This window comes from Polistes canadensis, unplaced genomic scaffold (assembly GCF_001313835.1).
Source record: "Polistes canadensis isolate GaletaPanama2010 unplaced genomic scaffold, ASM131383v1 scaffold_73, whole genome shotgun sequence".
In the NCBI taxonomy this organism is placed as follows: Eukaryota; Metazoa; Arthropoda; class Insecta; order Hymenoptera; family Vespidae; genus Polistes; species Polistes canadensis.
Genome location: NW_014569620.1, coordinates 281,099 through 287,098, shown reverse-complemented (window position 1 = coordinate 287,098; position 6,000 = coordinate 281,099). Strand labels below are relative to the sequence as shown.

The following is a 6,000-nucleotide window of genomic DNA, read 5'->3' as shown; positions in this document are numbered from 1 at the left end:
CAGGAGCTTTGCTTCGCGTGGCCTCGATACGTTTTCCGATAAATATACAGCCTGAAAGCAAGAGGAGAAAGAAGGGAGAGTGAGAGAGAGTGAGAGAGAGTGAGTAAGAGAGAGAAGTAGGATGCAAAACTGCGGGAACTCGGCCTAGTCGTCTAGGCTACGGAATATTAGTCGTCCTCGTAACTGACTAACGATAAAAGCCAACATAACATTGGTTTCTTTCCTTGTCTTTCTACATAACACACACCCTCGCCCGCTCATCTACTCTTTTATCCTCTTCTCTCTGTATCGTCTTTGTCTCGTACGCCGTCTCGTTGAATAATGGACGAATGTCACATTCTATCGTCTACTACCATTCCGATCGTTGTTGCCCACGCTTTTGAAATAACACCGTTTATCATCGTCGCAACGTGTAATTGTACAGAGGGAAATACAAGATGGTAAAGACGGGGGTGGAATATGGAGAAACTGAGTAGAATTCCAGACGAACGATATCGTCGTTCTCGTTCTCGTCCTCGTCGGCAATGGTCCCACGATCGTCCTTCCGTCTTTTTCTTCCTCCCACGTTTCGTTAATATTTTCTATGACAATTTATTATTAGTTCGGTTTTTTCTTTAATTTATTATTAGAATATGATTGTGACGAAAAGAGTTATTTCATTCTGTCGAATGTGGATAAAATGATCGAAATTGAATTTAAATTAATCATCATAATAATTCGTATTAAACAATGGGAACATTTGAATATAGAAATATTTGAATTTATTTAAAAAAATTATTATTTAAAGAGATAAAAAAAGGTCAGAGATGAAATTTGCTTATGGAAGACCGATCGAGCGTGTAATTTCACTAAGTTACTAATACCACCTGCCGATAGATTGCGCTGGAATCGTTTTGCAAAGTACAGGACGTGTTACTCATGCGGTACTTCCCTGAAAATACACACACACATACATACGTCTTGTTTGAGGCCACACCTCTGTTCATTTAACAGACTGTATGCCCCGCGCCAATTTCCGATAAAAAAGAAAAAGAAAGAATGAGAAAAGCAGTACAATGTTAATCGATACTATTTTATCGATACTGCGACCGATATATCGGAGCAAATAGAAAACGATCAGTGTTCGCATGCACAGTTGTTTTCAATGTTGCTCCTATCATTTTAGAGTTTTTCTTTTCCTATTTTCTTTCCTTTTTCCATTTTAGTTTTGTGTTTTGTAGTTTTTGGTCATATGAAGCTTGTGCGAAACTTGCGCAGAAGGTACTGCACGTTGCAAAATTCCGTGTCGGAACGAAAGGAAGGAGAGATATATGCAAGGCATCGATAATTACCGGCAATACGTTTCTTTCGTAATCGATTAAAAGGTCAAGTCGATAACAGGAAAGATTAAACAATATGTTTATGATAAAAATTAGTATATCTTATTTTCATTGATCTAGAAACCTCATATATACATGTATATGTATTTAATAAATATAATACGAAATAATTACAACATGTAACAATTATTTTTATTTACTTATATCTCTCTATATATAAAATACATTAAATAGATTATACAAGATGTAACAGATATTATTAGAAAACACAAAACTCTATCGTAAAAATAAAATCGGGAGTATTTATCTTAATCGAAGAAAACATTTTTGAAATTCGAACGACTTACAAGAATAAAAAGATAATCCATTAGAAAAGAAAAGAATCAAAGTATCATTCGAATCTTGTATACATCATCCAAATGTGTATTCGCCGTATTACGCACCGCTATCAAGAATCTCACGAATTTCTCTGGTTTCCTTAGTTAGCCAACAAAAGGCACAAACCAGCAGTAACAGCAGCAGCACAGCATCCCATCCGATTCCATCTCTTTTGCTTTAGATGCACTCTCGGCTATGGCTCGACTCGCAGGTATTTTCTTCGTTCAACGAGTTCTTCATAAAATAGAGAAAGAGAGAGAAAAAGAATAGGGAGAAAACAAGAAAGGAGAGGAGAAGAGAGGAGAGAAGAGAGAGAGAGAGAGAGAACTAGCTAGACAGTGGCTTTCAACCTTGGGCTTCGTTTTTCCGCGGTAATGGCGGGTGCCCCTGAAACTCGCCGGTGTGTCCCCACCACAAGCTCATTTGGCAAAGCATGGTATGGGGGAAGAAAAGCCGAGGGCTTCCGGAAACGCCCGAACACGTTCTCTTGGCCTTTTCTACGAGCGATCGAGCGACGCCCTTCCACCCCTCTACCCTTTCCCTACCCCCATAGCATCTAACTCTCATTCGGTTTCTCCGCGTGTACCCAACGTTTTCCCCCACCATCGCTTTGCTCCCTAGCTCTCATGAGTAGTGGTGTAGTAATGTAGTAGTGTAGTAGATACTTCTGCTCTATCCCCCACCACTCCCTTCGTTTCCGAAGTCGGTGCTTTCTATTCGACGGCCATGGTTCGCGGCGGCTCGGGTAGCTTCGTCGAAACGTTCTCGTTGCCTCCTCCCTTCTTCGTTGGCTAAACGTCCTCGTAGTCCTCGTAGAGCCGCCACCGCGAGCGCTCCTAAGAGAGAAGATAACGAGAGAGGGAGTGTGAACGAAAAGGAGAGGGAGGAAGGAAGAAGATCACGACGACGACGGTCGGTCGGTGAACAGAGAAAGAGAAGGAGATTGAGAAACGTAGAGAGGGAGAGAGAGAGAGATAGATAGAGAGAGACAGACAACAGGACAGATAGGTGTAGTTACTTTTGCTGTGGTGGGAGATAGATAGATAGATAGATAGATAGAGAGAGAGAGAGAAAGGAGAAAGTGGGAGTGAGTAGAGTAAAATAAGAGAGCAAGAGGGGAAAGAAAGATAAGTAGGGATGAACAGAGTGAGAGAGAAATAGAAAAAGAAAGGGTAAAAGAGAGAGAGAGAGAGAGAGTGATACTTGCGAGAGATCAAGCGAAAGACGACGACGACGAAGAGGACGAGGACGAGGACGACGATACTTCATAGGCGAGTACGCGCGTGGCGATATACAATACTCGTGGCATCTTCTCTCTCGATACTACGCTGGTGGTGCGCTTCGAAGCCGGTTTCTGTATTATATGTTGTTCGTGCATTTGGAATCCCCGTTGCTGGGACGAGTTCTCGTGGCGTTTCTCTCGATCGGACGCCGCCATTGTTATCGTCCGCGTTTGAAAAGAGAAGACGGCGGCTCGGTCGCGTCATTTTTGTCATTTTCTTCCCTTATTTCTTGTATTATTGTCACCATCTTTATTCAACGTATACTTGTAATATATCACAAACTATAAGTATATTTATCTTCTTTACTATTATAATTTGTTTTCCTTGAAAAAAATAAAAAAGATATAGAAAGCCGGTTTATATTATTAACAAACAAGCCGGTATTATGACAAGGAAAAAGTGTACTTTTAACGAATAACACTTATCCAAGATTCTTGTTATTTTGGTTTCCTTACCCCAACGCGGATCTCCCTCGTTTCTACGCCTTTGCACGTTTGACAGGTGCGTTCGAGAACCGCGTGAACGAGAAAGAGAAAGATCCAGTGGAAGGGACGATAAGATCGGTTTTAAAAGGGAGAGAAAAAGAAAAAGGGAGGGAGGGAGTGAGAGAGAGAGAGAGAGAGAGAGGGAGAGAGAGATAGCCAAGCAGCTCCTCGACACTCCGTGCAGTTTTATTGTTTTCCTTCTACCAGTAATAGTTGGAAGGGCAAAAGAAAGAGAGAAAAAGAAGGGAGGGAAGAAAGGTCGGTCGTGAGATCGAGAAAACAGAAGTGAAAGAACGAGAGGGACGATATTCTCTTCTCTTCTCTTCTCGTCCTTGCTGCTGCTGCTTGTTGTTCTTTGTCGTTGAACCGACCCTGGCATTTTTCCTTCGGTGGTAACCACTACTTACCGCATACCGCAACCCTTTGGTTGCTTCTTGTACTACAACTTCGAGAAAAGGAAAAAATAACGAACGTTAGAAGGGCCAACAAATTTGTAAGAAGATAGAATTAAAGAAGGAAAAAAAGATAGATAGAAAGATCGAAAGAGAACAAGGAAAAAGAAAAGGAGCCAGTGTTCTCGTGTACACAGTGTCCAGTGCATTATGTGATTGTTTTCCCAGCGACGCGCTTTCCTCGGCCACCGGTGATCGATTCGAAGAGCGTGAAGGTTAGTTCCTCTTTGTGTTTGAATATTACACTCCAAACTCTCTCCCTCTCTCTCTCTTTCTCTCTCTCTCTCTCTCTCTCTCTCTCTCTCTCTCTCTCTTCCTATCTATCTATCTCTGAACGAGGAAAAGGATAGTTAAAGAAAGAGAGAGACAGAGAGAGAGAAAAAGAGAAAACGCATATGTATTGTATATATATATATGTGCATGCACGTACATATGTATATAGGTACATATGTGCGTGTCAATAAATCGATGAATTTCCGTTCGCAAGCGTGACCATCAGTAGTCACTCGAGTATTCAAGACCATGTGCGTGCGGCTTTCCTATTTCCTTTTTTTGCGCTTGAATTTTCGAACCATTCAAGGCTACTCTCGGAGGGAAGAAGAGGGTTGCGAGTTTCGCGCCCCTTCACTCCAACCTCTCGGGATCGTCCACGAGGGGACGCTTATAGGGCGACTTACTCGGTTCTCTTTGTCTTTTTCGGTTTCTCTTATATTGCAATTTACAGATGAATTATCTCTAAACGTACGTCTACAACCACTGGTCTATATAATGTGTGATCGGGTTTTTTTTTTATTTTCTATTTAAATTATCTATTTCTATGTGTGTTATTATTCATTTTTGTTCATTTGTGATTTAATGATAATTGTAATTATAATTATACAAATTGTTTTATTGTCAAAAATATAGTAAGTTTGGTATTGATGGAATTTGAATTTTCATTTAAAAATCATTTATTATTTATATCAATCGATAATTTAACGTTTGAATTATCAAATCCATTCAAATTATATATTTTCGATTTCTTCAATAATTATTATTATTTTATTTTCATAGATATATATTAAGAAGTTTATATATATATATATAATATTATAGTATTTGAAAATCACAAAAGGATCCAGAGAATGATTTGAAAAGTATAAAACTAAAAAAAAATAAATTCTTATATTTATTATTACTTACATCATAATTGGATAATATAAAGTTGACTTTTTATTTCAACGTTTAATTACGAGAGAGAACATTAAAATAAAGATAAAATTGTATAATTCTTATAATAGCATTCGAATTAATTTAAATCAGTAAAATTTATTTATTTATCTATATGATTTTGTGTGATGAGTATAATACAAAAAGTGTATATACCGGTTTTATCGTAATATCCACCTAACGCGCGTAATTATCTAATTAAAGCAATTTACATTTGTAATCAAGGGGCAGGTGTTTCGAATATTACCCGATGCGCTCGAAGAAGCACTAAGTCGGTTGTTAAGATCTCTACCTGCCTATCTTCGAAACTAGTCGTTAGAAAAATGTTCGAAATTTTACAGAGCCAGAATATCTGAAGATGTTTCTTCTTTTCTTTTTCTTTTTTTTCTTCCACCCTCCTCCTCTTTCCCCCAGACTAATTCGGTTTCCTTATAATTTCGATCATTAGACTGATCTTTATCTACGACAAGACAACGTTTCTTTATTTCGACATGCAATGAATTAAACTCTAAAACTTACCCCGATTATTTATATATAATTATTTATACTGCAACCCCATTAAAATGACCGATTTTTAACAAAAGTTATATTTTATTGTACAATTGAATATGTGTTTATTAATTTAAAATTAGAATTATTACATGGTTTTTAAAAGGGGATCGTATAAGAAATGGAAAATCAAAGTCAACATTTTTGTTATATTTTACTGTTTTTTTTACTAACTTAAAGGATAATTATTTTTCTCGAAATTTCGATTTGAAAGGTACACCGCGTTTAGGTCATCCAATTGAATGTAGTGTGACGACAAAATAAATAGTTATTTTATTTACCATTAAAAAAAAAAAACAAAATTACTTTCCGCGAACAATTTAAT

General features: G+C 37.9%; 1 protein-coding gene across 2 annotated transcripts in view; it reads left to right on the top strand.

The window, feature by feature from the left end:
* The first annotated feature begins 2,485 nt into the window (after positions 1 to 2,485).
* The window catches only part of LOC106786412, a 52,463-nt gene continuing 48,948 nt past the window's right edge, over positions 2,486 to 6,000 (top strand). The window contains exon 1 of one of the 2 annotated variants that reach the window (XM_014747780.1): positions 2,486 to 4,132. The gene's annotated coding sequence lies outside the window, so the exon portion shown is untranslated. The remainder of the gene's footprint in view (positions 4,133 to 6,000) is intronic. The other variant, XM_014747781.1, reaches the window with a different exon arrangement.